The sequence below is a fragment of the Pavona decussata genome, unplaced genomic scaffold, assembly GCF_977016875.1.
Source record: "Pavona decussata unplaced genomic scaffold, jaPavDecu1.1 SCAFFOLD_327, whole genome shotgun sequence".
Classification (NCBI taxonomy): Eukaryota; Metazoa; Cnidaria; class Anthozoa; order Scleractinia; family Agariciidae; genus Pavona; species Pavona decussata.
In genome coordinates, this window is record NW_028145715.1 from 85,832 (window position 1) to 109,938 (window position 24,107).

The 24,107-nt window shown below is 37.2% G+C and overlaps 1 protein-coding gene and 1 pseudogene across 1 annotated transcript in view; both read left to right on the forward strand.

The window, feature by feature from the left end:
• LOC146453627 (uncharacterized) overlaps nt 1-5,580 on the forward strand; it is a 77,969-nt pseudogene extending 72,389 nt beyond the window's left edge.
• Nucleotides 3,547-24,107, forward strand: part of LOC146453631 (DELTA-actitoxin-Afr1a-like) — a 45,228-nt gene continuing 24,667 nt past the window's right edge. The window contains exon 1 of the mRNA XM_085096416.1: nt 3,547-3,681. The gene's annotated coding sequence lies outside the window, so the exon portion shown is untranslated. The remainder of the gene's footprint in view (nt 3,682-24,107) is intronic.

Consider the following 24,107-nt stretch of genomic DNA (forward strand, 5'->3'; position numbering starts at 1 on the left):
CTTCTTTAAACAAGCAACCATACCACGTTAATTTAACTCTCTCGTTCTAATCAACATGTTCTATTGTATACTTCCTTTGTTACCTTTGGCTATTTTGTTAGATTCCTAATTTATTGCACGTTTGTTATTTATCTTTGTTTAGCATTACATTATAAATTCAAATGTAACTTTAAATTAATTCTACTTTCAACTGAAGATGGTCGTTGTACGACCGAAACATGTCTTGTAAACTCAAATGTGTCGTTATTCTTATACAAATTGTTGCTAGTCTGCTTCTTTTCAGATCCTTAAAAGAGGGTTTAATATTTATGTAGAGGGAAGGGGGGGGGGGGTGGTACTATTTGAATTTTTTTCTGTGTAATTTTCTGGGAATTTCCCCTCCTCCACTACTCTCTTCTTATACTTTGTATCTACTTAAACAGAGATTTTGAACCCTCCTTTCAACAACAACAACAACAACAACAACAACAACAAGCTTTATTTGCATGACTATAACAAATACAGTATTGCAAAAGCTATTCATAGCTAATTATTGATTTGTTAACTAATTCCTAAGATAACTTAAAATAGAATAAAATAAAATAATATAAACAAATAAAGTAACTGAAGTCTTTGCTTATTTTAAACTTTTCATACAGTAGAAGTAATCATTCCGGAAAGAAGTTTATCTCTCAATTCGAAGCACGAGGAAATAAATGAAACTGATTGAGTGTTTATAAAATAGTCAGTTGCAATATGCGATATTAAAGTTTCTTTTACTAATAATCATGTAAATGGAAGGCTAGGCCCTATTTTAGAAAATAACATATTTCTTAATGAAGAGTAACTTGGGCAATCTAATAAAAAATGAATTTCGTCTTCAATGATTTTACAGTTGCAAACATCACACACTCTTTCATTACGGGGTATGTTGTCGTATCATTAATTGCAGTTGTTGTTACCACTTGAACCGAGTACAAACACTAGAAAATAAATACCAATACTTAAACAGTTTATTGACAGACTGGGTCTTGTTACATCTTGTTGATTAGTTGTGCATTTTACAGCAATTAATAATCCAATTCGATTTTGGGTACAATTGATTTAAGTTGTCAATAAAAATAATCCTGAAGGGTTGGTGGATCAATTTTAAAGAATCTGAAGTGAAATTGCCATACAAGGAAGTCATGTCATTTCTTAAAATCTCTCAAACAATGACCTATCCCAATGCACTCAATGATATCTTTTGAGTTTTCTTAAAGTCAACAAATTTAAAATAATTAACAATGTCACCAAAAAGCCACTCTACTGAAATGAGGACACTGCTCATAGCCTTGTTGAACTCTTTCATCCGTGTGGAGTAATACCTGCAGTGCGATATGGTACTACAAGATGAACTCTTAATGGGTAACGGCAGAGTCACCATATAAGGCCATGGGGTTACCAGTTGGCGAAAATTCATGGCGTTCAAGGTCTCGCAGAAGGCCGGAGTCAGCTAGCATTCCAGCGTCATATTTGCGGAGCTCTGGAAGAAAACGAACATACTGATTGAATTTTTTTTTTTTTTTTTTTTTTTTACTTTCCAAAAATTATATCTTTTATTTAAACTACTTTGTATCTTTCACGCTTAAAAGTACTTTCATCCATCTGTCCTTCTGTTTGCCTTTATAGTGTGACAGATTGTTATAACTTGACTAGAACTTGAAAGAATTAATTTCCATTACCTACTGGCCCATGCATGTTGGCTATCATACCACAAGGCAATGCAACAGATTGGTATTCAAACTGTGGACTCGTTTGTGTCCGTTATATACGATTCCCTAGTTTTCTTGCGGTCTATGAAGCCAAAGCAATTCGGCTGGGCAGTCCCTTTCCTTCGTATAGCGCCAGCTTATGTCTGAAGTAGAGCGAGGACCATTAAGGTGTGATTCCATGCCGTCAGACGGTGATGTTGTAAACTGTAGATAATTTCCATTAAATGATTGGTGATCATACAAATTTCTAGAACTAGGCGGCCAAAACGATGGATTAGGTCACTGTACCTACAAGGGTACTCTAATCTTCTTAACAGAAGACAAAGCCTTTAGGTATCCTCTAGGTAACGAAAGTAACTAAGCCTCGCAGCCGATTCCACAGCTGTCTTAACAATAGTCGAACGAAGGCAAAGTCATGTTGTTGGAGATATCAGTGTGCGTCACTTGATCAGTGATTTCTCTGAACTAGTTAACTTTTTATTTTTATCTACAGTTTTATTTGCATTATTTGTACGATGTACGGAATGGGAAGTGAGCCAATCGTCAAGGTTTGCTCTTTGTTGTTTGATGATACAAAAGATAAACCTCTCAAACAAACTCGACAGTACTGGTAAAATCAGCTGTAGGGCTTACTAGTTGATGTCGTGGGGGATCTATTAAATTTTATTAAGTCTGTCGAGTGCTAGTAATATCTTAGAAGATTATATCAATAATATATCACATCCATATGAATAGCATGCAGCATACTTTAAATCTACTGGAAGATTATTAAAACTTTCTTGAAACAAACCTCCTGTGGTTTTCATTAATACATCATTCTCATTTATTCAACAGGCTCAACATATTCCATCACATTTATTTCACAGCGCATATGCCAGACATTGACATTCCAATCCTAGCAGTATGCAGGATGTTTGTCTCATGAATCGAGTTTAATGGCCTTAGCGCCCACGAGTCTACTGTAGCTCAATGGTAGAGCATGCGAACCAGTAATCGGAAGGTCTTAACTTCGACTCCTGTTAGGAGAACTCGGATTTTTTTGCATCAGTTACTGATTAATACATCATTCTCAATCACAGGCAGTCCAAACTCAATATGAGAGAACCGTTGAATAGTAAGGATAGGCTTTACCACGGTTTTCGACGCCATTTTGACGAGGAGGCAAACAGGCTTAAAATAACAGTGTTTGTATGGAAATCCAATGTCAAATAATTTTCATAAAACATCGCTTCTGAGAAATTCATGAATTGGAAACTTTTGGCATTTGGAAAAGGATTTTAAGAAAAAAATTGTAGGGATATAGCTGAGCCAGAAAGCGTCCAGTCGTGTTTTGAACTTTCCATACATTTCCCTGTAATTTTTTTTTTTCCCGCGAACTATTTTTAGTAGCAGTTCACGGCTGGTTCGCTTTACAGACAAATGTATGTTATCCATTATTGAATGTCTCACAAAAAATTGCACTGGAAGTCTATGACGTCATGGGAATTGCCCTGTGAAATGCGTCATCAAATTTTCATTGTTAGTCAGGTCCAACGATTGTTATATGACTAAAACTTGTAAGAAAATTGGTTATGTGATTTATATTAACCAATCAAACTTTTAATAAATTTACCCATTTGAGTTTCCAAATCAAGTAAGTTTCTCAACTGGATGCACTTATTTTAGAAACAACTTCAGTAGAAACGATGGTATATTCAGAACATTGGAAGACAAAACAATTCACTCAAAGAGTGCTATCACTAAGTTATATCGAACATGCCTTCCGATTTGTGGGACGCAGACCGTTGAATTTTAATTCCACGGTCTCTTTTTAGAAAAACAAGAAGGGGTTAACTGATATAAAGACCAAAGTCAAGGCAATGGAGAAGCAGCAACGAACGAGATGTGCTCGGACTGTGCATTACTTGCTTGTGGTTGTTACAAATGGAATAACGGTATCACAAGAAAAGTAAGATCGCTTGGAACTAGTGACACTCTTTTATGATTTTATGTTTTTTTCGTTGAAGCGGGAGCGTGACGGTTATCTTACTTCATACGAACTATGTTTATCACTTATACTAAAGCTGTTGTTTCATTAGATTTTGTACTGGCCGTATCCAATACTTTTGATACCATCATTTGATATGTAACGATTGCAATCAAAACAACGACTGAGACAAATTTTATTATTTCATAAGATCCAAGCTGATTATCTTCACTTCTGATGGTGTGTAAAATATGTTTATTATTTAATATACACCGAATGCAAATATGGCCGACCTTTCGGGCGGCGCGGGTCTAGTTGCGAGGAAGCGAGGCTAGTGAGGCCTCGTATTTGTTTTGACAACGCGTCCTTCGAGTCCATCGAGTAGTGTTTTGTAGTCGTTCTGTTCTACGCTTTTTCGATATCGTTACGAGTTGTTGTGTCCCTGAATGCAATCAGGAAGGAAAGAAGACGCCGACAGGAGAGAAAGTTTCTTTCTTTGAATTCCCACGCACTCCTACGAGGAGAAAACAGTGGATTCACGCAATTCGCCGTGAAGAAGGAAAGGAGTTTAAGAGCGTCGATGGAACAAAAGTTTGTTCCCTGCATTTAAGGCGAGAAGATTTAAGAAAATCATTCAATGGACGGGCTTTCTCTGGAACGCTTTCCATCAGACGCTGACATCAACTTTTATAGTGGCCTTGCAAATTATGCCACTTTCCTCGCCTTATCTAACTTTTTGAATCCTGGTGAAAATGGAGAAAACATTCGTCCAAGAAGCACCTTTAAAGATGTACCAGAGGATTTTTATGATGTGGACTCCGATGATGAAGAAGAAAATATTATACCTGCAAATAAAGGACGCCCACGAAAGCTTTAACCAGTTGAAGAGTTTTTTATTGCCTAATGCCGCTTGAGAAGAGACTTTTCTGAACGCCATTTAGCTCACTTGTATGGTGTTGCACAGTTCACCATAAGCAGGCTTTTTGTGCCATGGATTAATTTCATGTATCTGAAATTTGGCCAGGTGTGCATTTGGCCTTCTAAGTCAGTTGTTCAGGCAACTATGCCTGCAGATTTTAAAGAAAAATTTCCACAACGCGAGTCATTATTTCCTCACAGAAGTCTTCTGCGAAATGCCGAGTATTTTACTTTTGAACTCTGAACTTTGAACTTTGACATTGAAAGGACTTGTCGGAATTGCACCAAGTGGGGGGATTATATTTTGCAGTCAGCTTTATACCGGCAGCATTTCTGACCATGAAATTGTTTTGCGGAGTGGATTTTTGTACCAATCCTTTGATGATGGTGATGCTGTGATGGCAGACAAGGGATTTCAGATACAAGACTGACATCCTGCCCCTTGGTGTGGATCTGAATATCCCACCCTTTTTAGGTAGTGATGCTCAAATGTCTGTTGAAGTTGTTGTTAGGACACAGCAGATTGCCAGTCTGCGGATACACGTTGAAAGGGCCATTAACAAGATCAAGAACTTCCGAATTTGGAATGGGGTTGTTCCTCTGAGTTTATTTAGTGTTGTAAACCAAATGTGGTCTGTTTGTGCTTTTCTGTGCAACACTCAGGATCCACTCGTATCTAATATCACATGATCTGCTTATGTTTATTATTTTACTAAGTCAATGTTGTTGCTTACATTTATCTTAAGTTTAAATATTTTTCAAACCAGTTTTGTTTTTGTCACTTTTTGTGTTTAAAACATGATATTTACAAAAATACAAAATCATAAATCAAACTGGTTTGAAAAATTCAAAACCAAAAATAATTATGAACCACAACAACAAAATTGACTTGACGGCAGGGCTAATTATAACACTTCATGTCCTGTTAACCAAAAAGGTTTAGCATTTGTGCAGTGTTTGAGTAGTAAAACACACATATTATACTAGTGATTTTGCCTTATGCTTTTGGTTCTCTGGTTGCTATAGCTAGAAAGTGTTTAAAATAATACAGTTTCAATGTGTCCTTTAAACTGTTCCAAAATTGAGCGTCAAGTGGAATTCGCTCGATGCTCATTCCCTTACTGGTGTACACAATGAAATCGCACCACTTTTCCCCGGTCACACCCATCAGCCCCTGCACTTGAACATAGTATTTATGGGTGCGTTTAAGTTTAGGCTTTCCATCGACTTCTTCCATGAAAAAGCTGCTATCGGAGCACACATCCAGGTACATCTAAGTACTTGGTTTCTGGACACTTGACCTCATAAAGACCAAATTGATCAGAGCATCGAAGATCAATAACCTTGCCATCTGGTGATGCACCCAAGTATGGGGCATCCATGCTTATTACACGTCCTGACTTAAAAACCTTCACTGGCTTGTTAATAGAGGACATATTTGCATTCGGTGTACTACGTCTTTATACTTTTCAAATTTGTTATTTTTTCTTAATTCTGCACCAGTTTTACCTCCCTTATCATTGTCTTTCATATATGGATACATTTTTGAATTACAAACCAATAAATACAGTGATTGAAATTCCAACGGTCTCGTCTTTGAATTTTACTTTTGGTTTCTTGTCAGTTTTATCCCTGGCAAACTGTGGAGAGTGTTCAGGATAATACCTATAAATTAATCACTAATATATGAATTATTTCTATCATTCGAAAAGTCTTTGCAAACATCTTCAGCTTCAATTCCCGTATTTAAGACTATCAGTGTCAATTTGTTTTACTTTATATTTCTTTTTACTGTAGTTGTAATGAATATCCTACATCGGTGTCTTACAAAGATCAAGAATAAACATTCCCACGTATTCCGGCCTATTTAGGGTTGATAATCTTATGCACTGCTACCAGATTTTTATTGAATATCTTACTACTAATAAAAGTAATTTGAGCTGCTAATTTCAATAATTCCTTTTCATCTGTAACTAATCTGAAGTCTACTCTTATATATTCTCCATAGTCTCACCAAACACACTGTATATTCATAAGCTTGCAGAAGTATTTTTCCAATGCGTTTTTTGCATTAGTTCTCTTTTGTTTGGGTGTTAAATTAAGATATATTGCATAGGCCAAGGTACTGATTGAAATATCTATGTACTTTTTTTGATTTTCAGTCCCAAATCAGCGTACCACTGTAAATTCCTGTAATGTAACAATGTTTTGTTTTGTCACTCAAGTTTGAAATTAACTTGTAAACTTGTCCTTTAGCTAGATTCTATTTTGTCTGAATGCTTTTTCAATAATCAGATAACACATTTTCGGAAACCAGTTTAATTTCTAAGTGAGCTATTGGATATTCATTACGTATGTCATGTTATTCCTAAGGATGCTTAATACAAACTTTTAATATTATCCGTTTTTGATTCTTGGCTTAATCAACTTTGTTGATATCATTTTCTGTCATCCATATAAAACCACCAGTAGGTCGGTAAATTGACTCATAGCCCAGACGTATACAATATTACTATCAAGATACGTGAGATATTTTGAGGGTTTATTCTTATCATTGTTCTTTACATACCTGTTATTTACTTTTCGATATCGATTGGCTGTTACTGATCCCTTTTCTCATTCTTTTTTCAATTAATTGAAACATATTGATATCAGTCATTAACACTAACTTAGCATTAGTAGTCTTTTAAAAGATACGTTAAAACATACCATACCAACTTAGACCTGGACTTGCAAAATAATGGCATGGATCTAAGGTATATTATTGTTAGCAAGTTTTTCTTACATGCAAATATCAGCTAAATATAGCTAATGATATTAATTCCGATGTAAAATACAAATCACGATATTTTTGTATGGTATTTCATAAGTTTTGAGCATGTTGATAATCTTCATTGGATATATGATTATCATTCATAATACTATAAACCTAATATTTTGTTGGTAGTTCTGTTTCTCAAAATCGATTCAAACTATTCATATAATCATAAGGGTATACTTTTTTTTGTTTCATTAAAATAAGTTTTTTTTTTTTAATTCTTTTGATTTATATTTAAAAGTTTCCTCGTGTACATTATTAACTAGCTTTTCTAAACTGGAACTCATCAACTGGAAACTATCAATAACTACTAAATGTTTACCCAACGTAAAAGCCATATACATTTAATATTAATATTAATATCTTGTTTAAATTTACCAATCTCTTGCATAAAAAAGACTATCATACCCTTCTGAAATGAAGCTAAGAATTCCTAAGATTTCCTAGGACTTTATAATTTCTAAGATTATGAAATATAACAGGTATCTTATCAATCAATCTAAGGTTAATTTTACAATCTTGAGGAGCTGCTCCTCTATATTTCCCAGTTATATGACAATGATCTCTAACTCTGATATCAGTTATCAGTATATTTATTAGTGCAAATACGACATTCAATAGCTGCTTTAAAATATTTTCTGTCTTCTTTATGCAGCTAATATCATTTTTTTATCGAGGTTCTTTTGTTTACAATATTCAAGTTCTTCTAGCATATTAGTCCGCTCTACATCTCAACTTGTTTAGTACATATTTATCAACATAATAACACATAACCTTATAGCCATAACCACAGTTAATGTGTTTTTGATAGACTTCAGTGTATGAATAATTATTTGATATAACTTTATGTATTTTTTCTGTTAAAACGTCCGTATTTTCTCACCTTCTTTGGCCAACATGTTAACTGCTTGACAACCATTTAATGCAATTTTCTACTTGAGAAATCACCACTTTTTCTATGCTAAAACACATTAAATACATACAAAAGTATTTTCTATAACTATTTTTGTGATTTTTTTAATTTTGTATGTATAAAATTGTTTAAATGTTTTGTTAGACCACAATGTTTATTTTCATTTTCTGTGAATAGCAATAAGTTCCATATGATCTTTAAATTTTTTCCTTTCGTATATAAGGTAGAGGTGGTTGTTTGTTCTCATAGCCGAAAAAATAATATCGATATTCTTTTGGTTTTGTATTTTATTACAATGCTTTTGTAATGCTGGAAAATCAACACCTAAATGATCTAGCTTTTTAATACATTGTTTGTAATTTTTTTTATTCGGTCCTCTGAGCACATCTTGTAGATTTAAAAACCGAATATGGCACCATGTGAAGCATTCATTGAAACAGTTATTGTTTATCATATTTATCAAACATTTGGCTAAGCTACGTAGGTAATTGTGTGTATGAATTTCCTTTGAATGATTGATATTTTACGCTATTAATATAATGATTATCAACTGATTCCACGGTCCATCCTGATGCTTCACTTATTTACTTGAGAATTTGATTTAATATCAGTTGTTTCGGATTTCTTTGAGCTTTCATTAACATCATTTTCATTAATAATATTTGACTTCTACTGGTAAGATACGCTGTATTGATTGCTGTTTTATCCTCATCTACCTGTGTTTTTCAATATTTTCTTTACGAACGTGTCCACCTGAGTACCATGCAGTCGAGTCTAGTACACGACCCCTCGCCGATTTCGCTCCAATTTGTCTCACTTGCTACCCACAATAAACCTACAATCTGGACCAAATGATTTTTCCAGATACTAATGTTTAAGAGAGCTATACGAGTTTAAAGTTTCTGTTTAAAAATGCGCCAAAAAATGCGTGCCAAAACTTAGCTAAATGTTTGATATATATGATAAACAATAACTGCATGATGTGCGTGTTTCTCCAAAATCTCAATCAAATTAATACACAAACATGAAAATATATGATTGTCTTGTTTTTATATTTGTGAGCTATCAATCAAACTTGACGATTTTCACCACTTTGTGAAATAACTGAAAATACCACTAAAATAGCGCGAAAAAGCAAACAAGCGGCCATGTTTGGATTCATTTAAATGCTTTTTCCAGCTTGAATAATTGACGATCTAAGCAATCACAAAAAAAATGTGTGATGTTTACATTTTAGACGAAGAGTTTGCCCATGAAATATGGCAATCTAGCGTGCCTGGGAGGATCACGTAACACGTGCCAGAATATGGTAATACAGAGTCCGTTTGTTCATAAGTCTCCATAACGCAAGGAAAAGTTCGAGAAGATCTTTAGAAGTATTTTGAAAAACAATTTTCATGTTTCATTCCAGTTTTATCTTAACTAAAAATGATATGGGAAGCCCGGCAGCTTTTTATTTTAATTCTTCTTTGTCGCAACTTTTATGGCGTTTTATACTGCCTAGGTTACAGATGAAAGAGTGAGAAAAGTACTTATATATTTGCAGTAAAAGCAGAGTAATGATTAAGTATATCGAAAATATAAATTCAATATATTTATACTATTTCTGTTTTCCGCCATCATTATTTTGATAACGCGCTTAGAGGATTGCGTGGCACACACCAGACACCAAGAACATTTGCCACGTTTTCCATGCATAACCATACCAGCAGACATTTCGTTAGCCTCCCACGCAGTCGTTTTTAGGGGACTCGTATTACCTCCTCCCCACAAACGCCTGCTTACCCAAGCGCCACATTCCTTTCCCATTGTTTCACTCCCCAAGCACCCTAGCCAATCACCATCGAGGCATTGTCCAATGATATCAAATCAAATTCCTGGTTACAACGGCCGCTTCCGTTTCCCGCGAGCTTTGTACAGTCTCTGGTACAGTCTTGAGAGATGCAGGAGTTAAGTTAGAATGTACACAATTTTTTTACTTCCTGAATGGCTGGTCATGGCTGAAACGCCAAAACAAATATCGAGTGTGAATAAAAGCGCTTCTTGTGCGACGTTTTGACACCGTTAACGGCTGGAAGAGTCAAAATCTTCGGGAAAGTGTAGTCGATCTTCCCCGCCTGATCGAGTTGACAGTCGATGAAGATATCACCTCTTACGCTACTCTACGTTACCTTGGAGCAGATTTGTTCGTTTGGACGAAGTGCTTCGAGAGACTAACTCGATTCAAGGGAAGATCTGCAGTATTTATCAGTCCATTGAACACTATTGCACGGAAAGTTAAACGACAAAGAGCCGATCAACTTGTGGTCCTTGTGAAAAATGTCAGCTAATGTCGTACATGGCCCCGAACAAATTGCAAAAACAATGCGAGTTTCAACTGCAAAATCTTTAAAGTTTACCGACAAATAGGGTAATATTTCGGTTTCCTCCACACCGACAAGGTCGACAAGATTAATGGCAAAGCAATAAATATTAAAGCGACTTTGCGTAACCATTCGGCAAATTGACGAAAATATCGCTATTTCCCGTCACGAATTCTAATTCTTTGATTGCAGTCCGTTGATAGACATTTAAACTAGAAATTTTGAACTTAAGGCATACAATACTCAAAGCTCACGTAAGCTCGGTAAAGTTCTGTCTCTGCCGTGATGTTTTTACTGTTCGAGACCGCGAGAGGCGTTCTGAGGTCAAGGTCAACCTTCCAGATTTTAGAAGGTTCGCTGTGATTGGCTTAGCGGCGGAACTTGGGTAAGCAGGCGTTTGTGGGGAGGAGGTAATACGAGTCCCCTAAAAACGACTGCGTGGGAGGCTAACATTTCGTCGGGTGTCAGTAAAACGCGGGGTCGGGGTCTCTCTTTTGTTTTTGTTTTTTTTCAACATCACAGGTCATTTGTGGGTCAAATAAAGATTAAAGCCAATATAATAAAGTTAAGTGTCTTAAGCTTACTGAGGCCCTATTAGGGGTTTTTGGGATACGGGATATTCGCGAAAAAAATTAGCGGGATACGGGATATTTAAAGAAAAAGTTATTGGGATAGAGGATATTGAGAAGCAGTTTCAGGGATACGGGATATTCGCAAAAAAATTGTAACATATCAGACGTTTGATGAGACAAAATAAACTAAATACATGCCCTTTTCTGTATTTTTGTTGATGATTAGATATAAATGAAAAATATATAAGTGTAAAACAAACCGTTTCTTATTTTCTTAACCAATCATCGATTCATCATGGGCACTATGTGGGGGTAACATGAAGTACTAAAAATAGCGCACCAGCACTCGATCGAAGCAGCGCCACCTGATCAAGGCGAGACCTCTGTAATGGCGCAGATCAAAGTCATCCATGACGTTACGGCGTGTATTTATAAAATCAACTGCGACAAACCAGTCTCCAAATGGTCCTTCCAGACAAAACTTGAAGAGCAACAAAATGATAAACTTGAAAGTTTAAAAGCGTCATCCGGCCTTGTGGAGCGAATGAAGGAGCTCGGAATTTGTAATAGTGGGGTTGACAGGCCTGCGCGTTTCTCACGTGCGTGTTTTAGCCTCAATTAGAGTTTTGACCTCACTAGTATATCTTTTAACCCTTTAAATACCAGGTGTGTGGTATTTTTTTCAATAACTTTTTGGCAATAAATAGTCTGAGCCACTTAATTTCTCCATAAATGGAGATGAAATAAAAATATCTGCGGTCTTAAGAAACTGTGGGCTCAGGCTAAATTGTCACGTGATGCAAGTGACGGTTCAATTTGTTTCGAGCGAGTGCACGAGCACGAATCTGGTAAAATCATCGCTTTATAAGTGTTTTTCGAGCCATTTTCCTCTGCAGAAACCCCCATTCTAGCATCATTAAGCTGGAATGTGGGTAGAGGCAATCATCTGAAAGAAAACGGAGGTGAGAGGTGATTTAATGCTTACTGAGTCGCCAAACATGCTGTGTGGCAGGCATGGAGGCCCACGAGTGAAGTTGCCTCTCTGGCCGTTTTGTGGATGGATTCCAAGACCTGCCAAGGCAATTTGGGCGAGTTTGGAGTAGTAAAATATTCAATGGATTCGAAATTTTGCTGGTGGTACTTGGTGGCTCGACACTTATAAAAAAAACTAGGAAATGGAAAGAGCAGGAGTTCTACGCTCGCGCTATGGCTGAATTACCAAGAATTCTCTTCGGGCGTAAACGAGGCAACGTGAGATACGCAAGACTGGGTCTGATAAAATGGCTGAAGTATAGCCCTCGGAAAGCGTTGAGAGGAAAACTTCCAGTCAGATACCAAGGTCTGACCTTGAGGTTTGCTGTAAATATAGAGTTTTCATTTTTGAACAAATTATTAGGATTAAAAATTGAAGATAAATAAGTGTAATTTTTGATGTTATTATTTGGCCGAACAATTGGCATTTAGGACTTCGTTGCCAAACGAACAATGATATGCAGCGAAAATCGGGAGGCGTAGTCGGTTTGCTGGGCTTGATGATGGAAATATGCATCAGCTGGTGTCATTCACACATTATCATGACGTTGTAGCTTAAGTTAAACAAGGAGCAATTCATAGAAGCAAGAACGGTGTTTTCGTCACATATATGTGTTGTTGGGATGGAAAGGGTTAAGGGAACGCCCTTTCCTGTATGAAATGAGTGATTTTCCCGTGTAAATTTCTTTTACGTTTTGTAGGAGAGCTCGTCCTCTATCTTCTAAGTTTGCTTCTGAGAGTGTCTTTTTAATGAAGTTTCCTGGGTAGCCTCTCCCGAGAAGTTTCGCTTTGAAGTTTTTCATGCTCTCCTCAAATTGTGTTTTAGAGGAGTTTGTTCTAAGCAGTCTAAAAGCCTCTCCTTTGAAAAATCCTGTTTTGACATGAAGAGAAGTGCATGTATTGGAAAGTTTCAGTGGACTTGAAGTGAGTACGCACATCAAGCACCGCTTCTCTATTGAATCTTTCGCCTTTGTATATTTTTGTATCCAAGAAGGTTGTTTGTGTTTCTGATATTTCAGCCGTAAATCTAATTGTGGGGTGGTGACTGTTTACTTGCTCAATGAACTGCCGGTTATTTCCTCTCTGGTGGTGTTCCAGATAGAGATAACGTCATCTATATAACGTTTCCAGACGAGCGGTTTTGTAGCGCCTTAATTGGTTGAGAATTTCAGTTTCAATTTTCGCCTTGAAGATATATATTGGCAAAAGCGACTGCCATTTTCGTACCCACGGCAGTGCCACGAATCTGCAAATAGTCTTTTCCTTTAAATTGGAAAGGGTTCTCCGTTAGAATCAATCTTAGCGCTATTTTGAGTAGATTTGTAGGTATGGGAGGTTTGTTTTTATAGTAGGCGTCAAAAGCCTTGCATATTGTTTGAAATTTGAAGTTTGAGGTATGTTACTGTATAAGCTCGTCACATCCATTGAGACAAGAAATGCGCCCATTGGCACTGTTGTTCTTTCTATGAAGTTGATAAAGTCCGTAGTATCCTTTAAGTAGGATACTTGTTGCTTTGCTATAGGCTGAATTAGTTTGTCAACAAATAATGAAAGTCTCTCTGTTGGGCCTTCACACCCTGATATTATTGGCCTACCAACTGGTGTAGGCTTGTCTATTTTAGTTAGGGTGTAAAAGATCGGAGTGCGAGGCGTGCTCAGTGTTTGACAAAGCCATCTTTGGGTCATGTCATCTATGTGGTTTCCACGGTGATTCTCACTGATTAGTTGTTGGACTCTGCGGTTTGTGTCTTTTATCATCGGTTTTTCTAGAGGTCTATAGTGTTCTACAGTGTTATCTAGCTGGATTTGACCTTCGTTTATTTTGTCTTGTATGTTCATGACCACAGTACTAGTGTCTTTGTCCGCTTTTTTGAGATATATTTCGTGATTCCATTTTAAAGCTACGAGAGCCTTACGTTCCGCGGGCAGCAAATTTTGTTTAGGCGTTGTCAGTTTGGTTTCTGCAAGTTGTACTTTAACCCCTTCAAGATAAGTTTCAAGGGCAACTGATCGTTGTAAAGGTGGGTTCCATGTTGATTTAACATGGTATGGATGAGGTTCTTTTTCGTCCCCGCGTGGTATATGTAGCGTAATCGCATTCTTTTTGCGAATTGTTCAAAATCACGCAAGAGTTGTCACAACTTTCCACTTGATATCTACCAACATATTTTGAATGACAGCAGTTTAAACAACTGTCACAATAAGCTTATTGAAAACGATACTTTTCCAGTTTACGTTTTAATGCCAGTGAACGAATATTATAAAATATATTGTAGCAAGTAACATATGAAAAATGGCCGATACTTTAATTTCCGGGATATTTGTAACCGGAATTTATGGGATACGGGACATTTGGTCAAAAAATTATAGGGTAATGGGATACTAAGACCCCCCCCCCCCCTCCCCCTGCGCTAATGGGGCCTCCTTACTAGCTTAGGATAGGTCATCGGTGACAGCACTCGATGCAGTTCCGTATTCTGGCGGACATTGGTTCCGCGAGAAACTGAAACAAATCTTTTTTCATGCAAGAGTGTTACATTTTAATAGCTGTCGAAACATTGAAAGCCGCGATTGAACAGACGAGTATAAACACCACAACCTCCGGCACGAATTTTGATATTTTTATCGCAGTGAGTCCAAAATTTCTTCACTCATTGAAATCTACGTTCTATTTACTTTTTAATCACGTATATAGTTAAGAGATTCGTTGGAAGAAACGCGAGAAACAAATCTTTTTTTCATGCAAGTGTGTTACATTTAGCTGTCAAAACATTGAAAGCCGCGATTGAATAGACGAGTATAAACATCACAACCTCGGCACGATTTTTGATATTTTTATCTCACTGAGTTCAAATCCCTTTGGTCATTGAAATCTACATTCCATGTCTTCCATTAGCTTTCTAATCACGCATGTAGCCAAGAGATTTTTTAAAGGAAAGGCGAGAAACAAGTCTTAGCTTTATTTTTGCAAGAGTGTTACATTATATAATCGAAGCCGCAATTGAACATACGAGCATAAACATCACAACCGCGGCACGAACAATTTTGATATTTTTGACACAGTGAGGTTTACCCTGCGAGCAGAGGCCCTTCGATCTTCCTAGATCGAAGGGCCTCTGCTCGCAGGGTAAGTGAGGTTAAAATCTCTTCGGACATTCAAATCTACATTCTATTAGCTTTCAAATCACGTATGTTACAAAGAGATTCGTTGCAAGTAACGCGAGAAACAATTTCTTTTATGAAAGTGTATGATTATGATTAGCCGTTGTAAAATTATTAAAGATGAAAGACACGTAACGCGCGAGGTAACATTCATAGTCCGCGAAAAATTCGATACTCTCTAAAAATAACTTCAGAGGGTTTACGATGGGAATAGGGCCTATATGGGGGATTACCTCTCTTACCTTCATCCTCTCCTCTCTTGCTTTTTTATATTGGCTTTAATCCTTATTTGACCCACAAATGACCTCTGATGTTGAAAATAACATAAAAAGAAAAAAAAAAAAAGAAAAAAGGAAAAAAAAAGAGAGACCCCTTTTCCGACCCCGACCCCGCCCCGGCCCCGATCCCGCGTTTTACTGACACCCCATTTCGTGAAGATGGGCGATTTTAAGTGTGGTTGTTCTTTTCAGCATATTCTAAGAAAGAATGTAAACTTTCGGCTCGAAACAAGAGAGCCAGATCTATTTTTATTGTCAAGAATTGTTCTAGTAGCACAAGAGAGCACTTTTATGGCTGTTTTAAAACCTCCCGGGAAGGAGTAGAGGAAGACGGTAAATTATGTTTGGCCGGAGTTGGATTATTCGACGAGTCGATTGTACCGCGCACAGGAACGAATTTGGCTTGGGATGGCGGCCAAGTAAAGTTTGTAAATATCCTGAGCATCAGAGCAAACAGAAACCATACAGAGGGATATCCAGGGAGATGTCAAGAAAAATATACTTACACTTCAGTGCGTTTTGCGAGACTAGACAAGGTAACTCATTGTAATAATGTTGTGTCGGAATACCGGCTACATTATAAAATGAACGCAGCATGAGATAAAATATATATAAATAATAAGTTTTATCATGCTTCCGAATTAAAATAGTATTATTTTGGTTTTCCAGGGATATGTAGGAAATGTTTATCTATTTTGCAATTACCGCAAGACTGTGCACTACTCCGAGAAGACAACTAGTGAGACACAGGTAAAATACTGTGAAATTAAAACATGATAGCTTTTCCAAACCGGAAGTCAACCCAAAAAATTTAGTTTTAGGCTAATATGCAACAATAAGGCAACATTTCACATGCAGCTTTTATTTCGAAACGTCCAGGCAGCGAGTGCCAATGGAATGTATACTATACTCTATATGCAAGTGTATGAGGGGCAGACCATTTTTTGGTTGGGGAATGGAAAATGCCAAAATAAATTGTCTGCAGAGCCGTTAACACTGAAATGAATTATTTGCAAGAGCAATAAGCCGAAATATATTGTATGCAACCCCCCAAATAATTTTTTTGCTGCTGCAAAAAGGAAAAAATAAGTTGTTTGCATGCAAAACAATTTTTATCCCTTGCCCCCGTCAGAAAAAAAATGGTCCGTGCCCAACAGCTTATATTTTGTGCTCTCAAAGCCTGGTTATTATGGTTACAAGAAAAGACATGGTCGTTGTACCCTTCAACGCTAAAGACATCCGAAGAAGGTGAAGTGTGAAGGATAATAAATAGATTGCGTTCCCACCCTACACCCTATTTTCATAATGAATGCAGAAATTTCATTTTGATAGGGGGCGCTTACTGCCGAGCGTTCTGAAAAACACCAAGGGGAGGATATAACCGTTAAGAGATCCACATGATTTAAAGTGAGTATTTTAACTGCTGCGCCTGCAGCAATAAATTTTACTGAGGCGTGGTTGAAATAAAAGCGGACTTATTTCCGTCAAACTATCGGTAACTGAAAAATTTTCCTGCGTCGTGCGATTACTTCCAAAGTTACTATGACCGAAAACATGACCGGGTGTACATCAGTTCTGGTCTTGTAGGGCACCCGAAATTCTAGCCCACTAGTCAGGGTCCCAAAGGGGTTTAGGGCTCCAGGGCTCCGGCCTTAAAAATGCAGGGCTCCAGGGCTCCAAGGCGAAATTTTCAGGGCTCTAGGGCTCCACATCATCTGCTTTAGGGCTCCGGGCTCCACTCTGGTCTACAATCTTGATATGTAAAAATTATATTTTTAACGCTAAATCAAATACGCAAATAAAAAAGTCAGCAATTCCGATCAATTTTTTAAACCCAAGCAGCCAGTTATATTATCTCCTATTATTTAAGAGTGGATTAAATATTAAACTTTTTTGAATGGGGCTGACAGACCTGCATGACTCTCGCTGTGTGCCCGTTGTGTTGATAAAAGCTTTTATAGTTTTGCTTTAATAAGCATGTCTTTAAGCGACTTCCCTCTTCAATAAGAGATCAAGGAAGGTTCCTTGTATATCTCTCTTAGTAGCGGCTGGGTTTCTATTAAATGCCATTTGTCCCAGTTAGAATATTTTTAAAACATGGCAGTGATGGTTGAAATTGTGTCACGAAGGGTAAATGATTTTCTTGTGCGCTTTCTGTTTTTGTGTAAGAGCGTTCTTTCCTTCTGATAAGTTAACTTCGGGGGGGGGGGGGGGGGGTTTGTCCACCAGGTTACTAGGATAACCTCTCGATGCCAGGCGTGTTTTAAAGTTTTTAATGTTTTCCTCAAACACTATTTTAGAAGAGTTTGTCCTCAGAAGCCTAGGGGCTTCTCTTTTAATGAAGCCTTTTTTGACACCTGCTGGGTGGCAACTGTTGTAGTTTGTGTACTGAAATGTTTCAGTAGGTTTGTAATGTGTGCGCACGTCGAGAATCTATTCTTTCTCGAATCTTTCTCCCTTATAGACTGTTGTATTCAAGAATGTTGTTTCTAATTGTGAGACTTCAGCGGTAAACTTTATGGTAGAGTGGTACGAATTTGCTTGCTCTATGAAACGTTCTATTTCTTCTTTGTTTGTATCCCACAAGCAAAATACATCGCCAATGAACCTTTTCCACGTTAGTGGTCTGTTAACGCTCAGCCTTAAGATCTACTTTTCTATAGATGCCAAAAAGATGTTGGTAAAAAAGCTACTGCCATTTAAGTGCCCATGGCAGTTCCGTGTGTTTGGAGATAGTCTTTCCCGTTAAATTGGAAGGAGTTCTCCTTCAGTATAAGACTGAGCATTTCTCTGAGGAAATTTTTAGCTATTGGAGGGTTATTAGCATGAACGTCCTCGTATGCGTTGCATACTATAGTGATTCCTTCCTCCTGTGGGATATTCGTGTTAAGGCTAGTGATATCCACTGAGACTAGAAAAGCGTTTCTAGGCACCCTAGTGCTTTCAATAAACCTTATGAAATGTGTCGTATCTTCAAGATACGAGTCCTGTATTTGTTAAGACGCACAAACAAACACAAAAAGGCAGTAAGCAAGAATCAATGCAATCTGGGAACTCGAATGATCAAACTTGAAAATGCTGGGCTCCGGGCTCCGCACAAAATGTCTTTGAGCTGCGGGCTCCACAGCCAAAAAAGGATCAGGGCTCCAGTCAGTAAAATGATAGGGCTCCGGGCTCCACAGCAGAAATTTCAGGGCTCCAGGGCTCCGCGGACCCCCCCTTTGGGACCCTGACTAGTATAAGGGACGGCCCATTATTTTGGGGGTTGGGGAGGGGGGAGATGAAAACTTTTGAGATAAATTGTTTACAGAGCCTTAAGCACTGAAATAAATTATTTGCACCTGATAAACCGAAATAAATTGTTTGCAGCTGCCTAAAGTAACCAAATAAATTGTTCGCAATCAAAAAATATTTCATCCCTTCCACCCCGCCAGAAAAATAACGATCAGTCCCTAATATATAGATAACTTTCTTTTCTTTTGAGAATCGACCGGGTAGGTATATGGAGGAACTGGTATGGAGCTTCCTGACCTTTCTATGTTAGAAGACGAAAAGGTTTTTTTTTTTTACTTATTTCATTCAAAATCAATTTGATGTTTTCATTTCCCTCATGCAACATGTGATGTAATAATGCCAATTATTGAAGAACTTATTATACCAAACATATATTTAGTACTCCTGTGTGGCTAAAATCTATGACTCTTGCAAGCTGAACTTGTTTGAGAGCTTTTTTTCCATGACCCAGTCTCATTGGCAACCAGTATACAGCATGATAAAACAAAATTCCTATCCAGCAGATCTGTGAAAATCTTCATTTCCCTACGATTAATCCTTGTTTACTTCATTTCGTCTGGGCTCCTGATTTCGTATTATACCCGGGATTATAATATTCGGCTATTTCCACCAGGATTCCAGTAGTTATGAACTCTGAATATTTCATTGCCAGATTTTCGAGCCCGTAATCGTACATTATAATTCAAAAGGTACGATTTCATGGAAGGACGAAAGGATTGTTATTTGTATGCATGGAAGTGGTAATTACATGGGACAGTTTCGGCTCGGTACCGGCTTTCGATCGATCGATGGCTAGGATCGCCGTGTAAAACCAACGCTTTGAGCGTTAAATTAGTCAGTCGATGTGCGCTAACGGTAACCGGAGAAAACTTATCGAATAAATTGCCGAATTAAACAATTTTCTGCCTTTTTGAAGTGAAAATTTGTCATTCCTTGAGATCCACACAGCACGAAGGCTTGTTTCAACTGAGCTCGGACCGACAACTCGCCCCAGCATGCTTTGCGGACCGTGTCCAACCACCACTGACTCCTGAAACTGAATAAAACCACAGGATGTTTGTTTCAAAAACGTTTTTTAGCAAATTGCAAGAATATTATGAAATTGCACCCATGCCTAAATCTCACGACTTAATGCCGTCAACTGAAACCACAAAGGTTTGATGATATTACAAATTCTAACAAATTGCGGGACTATTATAAAAATGCAGTCGCCCGGCCCTAACTCTTATTTACCTGCTTAAAATATACCACTAGAAGTTTGTTTTCATGGAAGATTTATTTATCGTCCACTTGATTTATAGTCTGCTGCTTATATTATTTTCCCAAATTATAAGGTCTGGAACTCCCTGACATAAAATTTCTGTTCAAAATATGTGAGAATTTTAATTGTTACATGGTGAAAAATTGGCATTCGTTATTTAACTGCAGTTTAATGATCTGACCGAGTTTCCAATTTAATTTCGGACTAAATTCATTTAAAGAGATGTAGTGTTTCTACTGTAGGAGTGTGAAAGGGACACCATTTTCTAATTTTCTATAGTATATGAAAGGTTACCTTTCCTGTCAAAAATGGTAAATGACTGATGGTAAGTGTATGGAGCTCAGAGCGCAGCCTATAAACTTTGGTGTGTGCCCCCCAGGTACACTTCCCACTTTCTTTATTTTCCATACACTCCACTTCGCTCTCTAAGTTTTCCACGCAAGGCAAGCATCAGGTAACGGAAGGTTAAACCACACTGAACACTATGCTTTGAGACAAGTTTATTGCAAAATAACAACACTATTTTAAAAATGCACCCATGCCTAAATCGCAACTAATGGAAATTGAATGAAACCGCGCGATGTTTGTTTTCAAAGACGTTTCCACCGAAATTGCGAGAGTATTATGAAATTGCACTCATGCCTAAATCTTATCTAATGGGAACTGAATAAAACCACAAAAGGTTTGTTTTCAAAGACGTTTCATGCGAAATTTCAAGCCTATTATGAAAATGCACTCATGCCTTAATCTTACGACCAAATGCCGTCAACTAAAACCACAAAGGTTTGATGATGTTGAAAAGTTCCTAACAAATTGCGGGACTATTATGAAAATGCAGTCGCCCGGCGCTAACTCTTATTTACCTGCTTAAAATATACCACTAGAAGTTTGTTTTTATAGAAGATTTATTTATCGTCCACTTGATTTATAGTCTGCTGCCTATATTATTTTCCCAAGTTATAAGGACTGGCACTCCCTGACATAAAATTTCTGTTCAAAAGTATGTGAGAACTTAAATTGCTACATGGTGAAAAATTGGCATTCGTTATTAACTGCAGTTTAATGATCTGACCGAGTTTCCAATTTAATTTCGGACTAAATTCATTTAAAGAGATGTAGTGTTTCTACTGTAGGAGTGTGAAAGGGACGCCATTTTCTAACTTTCTATAGTCAAAAATGATAAATAACTGATGGTAAGTGTATGGAGCTCAGAGCGGAGCCTATAAACTTTGGTGTGTGCCCCCCAGGTTCACTACCCACTCTCTTTATTTTCCACACACTCCTCTTCGCTCTCTAAGTTTTCCACTCAAGGCAAGTATCAGGTAACGGAAGGTTAAACCACACTGAACACTATGTTTTGAGACAAGTTCATTCCAAAATAACAACACTATTTTGAAAATGCACCCATGCCTAAATCGCAACTAATGGAAATTGAATGAAACCGCGCGAGGTTTGTTTTCAAAGACGTTTCCACCGAAATTGCAAGACTATTATGAAATTGCACTCATGCCTAAATCTTATCTAATGGAAACTGAATAAAACCACAAAAGGTTTGTTTTCAAAGACGTTTCATGCGAAATTTCAAGCCTATTATGAAAATGCACTCATGCCTAAATCTCGCGACCTAATGGCGTCAACTCAAATCACAAAAGGTTTGATGATCCAAAAAAAGTTTTCTAACAAGATTGCGGGACTATTATGAAAATGCACTCATGCCGAAATCTTAAATCTTACCTGCGAAAAACCACAAGAGCTTTGTTTTCGAGGACGTTTTAACATTGTTCCACTTGAATTATAATCTGCTGTAGTTATTTACGTTTAATGCATTTCTGATCGTTTCTGAGATATTGCTGGCTGTAACTTTAGTAAGCATAACCGCTTAAACAGACATAATATCTCCCAAATAACGTCGAGTAATAAACTCAACAACTGATTTCTCATTGCAGACTGAGTTAACTTTATTCATAGTTTGCTTGTTATCTTGTGTATCGTGCCGCAAGGCAAATAAAACCGTATATCAAAATAAAAAGTGAACTAATTCAGGGGAAAGAAATTGAATTCAGTTATCGTATTACATAAGACACGTTCACTTTTTATAACACCTTCATATTTCCGTTTTTTAAAAATTACTTGTCACTTTTGCACCACAGTGCTCTATGGAGTCGTCTGCAGCGCTTTCGTAGGTAAGCTTAATCGGCGTTCTGCTGTACAACCGTGTCGTGCCTGAGAAGTTGTACACTCTATTTAGCTGCATGGTCTAGTTCACAAACACGCTGGGCCGGTACCATAAATGTGTCTTATTTTTTAAACCCCTTTCGCCTACTGGTGATGTCTTATCTTCTATTCAGCTCAAACATGGCCACCAAATTGACAGTAATAGCACCAGGTATCGCGTGATTTGTTGAGTTTAACCTTAGGAAAGAACTTTATGTATCACAGTAGTGCAAGGTATACACACGCGCATTTAACAACTTTTTAAAGGAGCTTGGCGAATTAAAGACTCAACTGAAATTCCATCTCAAGAACGCTAATTCAATGAGTACATTGTATGTTTACTTTTCTTGTTCAGTGTATAGTATTGTTATGGGCCTTTTAGTAGTTGAATTTAGTTTGCCAAGGGCTCCTTTTAAAGTATAGCTAACAGCTCCTTGAGATATCACTAAATTTATATTGATATACACAAAAAGTAGAATAAAACAAATAAAATATTCCACATGCAAGTGGCCTTTATTAAATGAAGTGTCATATAAAAGTACCTAGAGTACGCCGGTGCTACATAAGAGATGCCGATGCTTATAACATATATTTGAACTGCTGTAATACATTGACAGCTGCACAGAGCACAGTACACAATGGCAACTTAATACCCGTCAGAAAGTATCTTAACTTAACTCAGTTGGTAAATGATTTTCTTTTAAAAGATTACAAATTGTTGCCAAGGCGCTAAACGTTCTTATTCTATGATGCATTCAGTAGGGGCACTATATCCGATGCAGTGATTACCTCTATTACTAACGATTGTGGGAAATTAAAAATAATTTTAAACGAGCTGCTTGTTAGGTAAGACAAATTTCTTTGTAAATTTTGGCTAGCCGTTCGGTAACTAACCTCAAACCTATTGAATATAGCAGTGGGACACCAACAGGGGTATGAAGAATTACTTGCTTGTTAGGTGGGACACATTTCTTTTAATTATTGTCTCCGAAACTATGGCTAGTTCAAGGTATTAAAACCGTTGCAGTTTATCTAAATTTAAGGTATTCATTTCCTCTTCTTTTCTCTGCAGCAATTGAGACGTGAAGTTAAATTTAAGTTTCTTAATACTTCAGCTATTTTCAGCATCACCATTATACTCTCCTGGAAAGTTATGTATGAAAAACAGTTTCCCATGATTTCAAACTAAAGTTGCTGTTATTTAGGCCAAATTGCAAAATGGCTTTCCTCTGATATTTTGAATTAGCCATAATGAATTCTATTAGTTGTGGAAACAACACCTTTGTTATCAGTTAAAATTCGATTACACGTATCAGGCTTCGCATTAACTGAGAATAATACCGAAAACTATACTGAGGTAGGCAGCAACTGAGGCCATGTTAGGAAAACAAAATCTCTGTAAACTAGAACTGAACTTCAATCCGTTCTCAGTATACTATTTGAAGATGGATGCAAGGCCTTAGACTTTAGTCAATTTAAACATTGTGAGCCATTACTCCACAAGTTGCAAAATAGCAAACTATCAGTACGGTTACTGTGCTTTTCTTTGGAATGAAGGGTATATGCGAAAAACAAACTTAAAC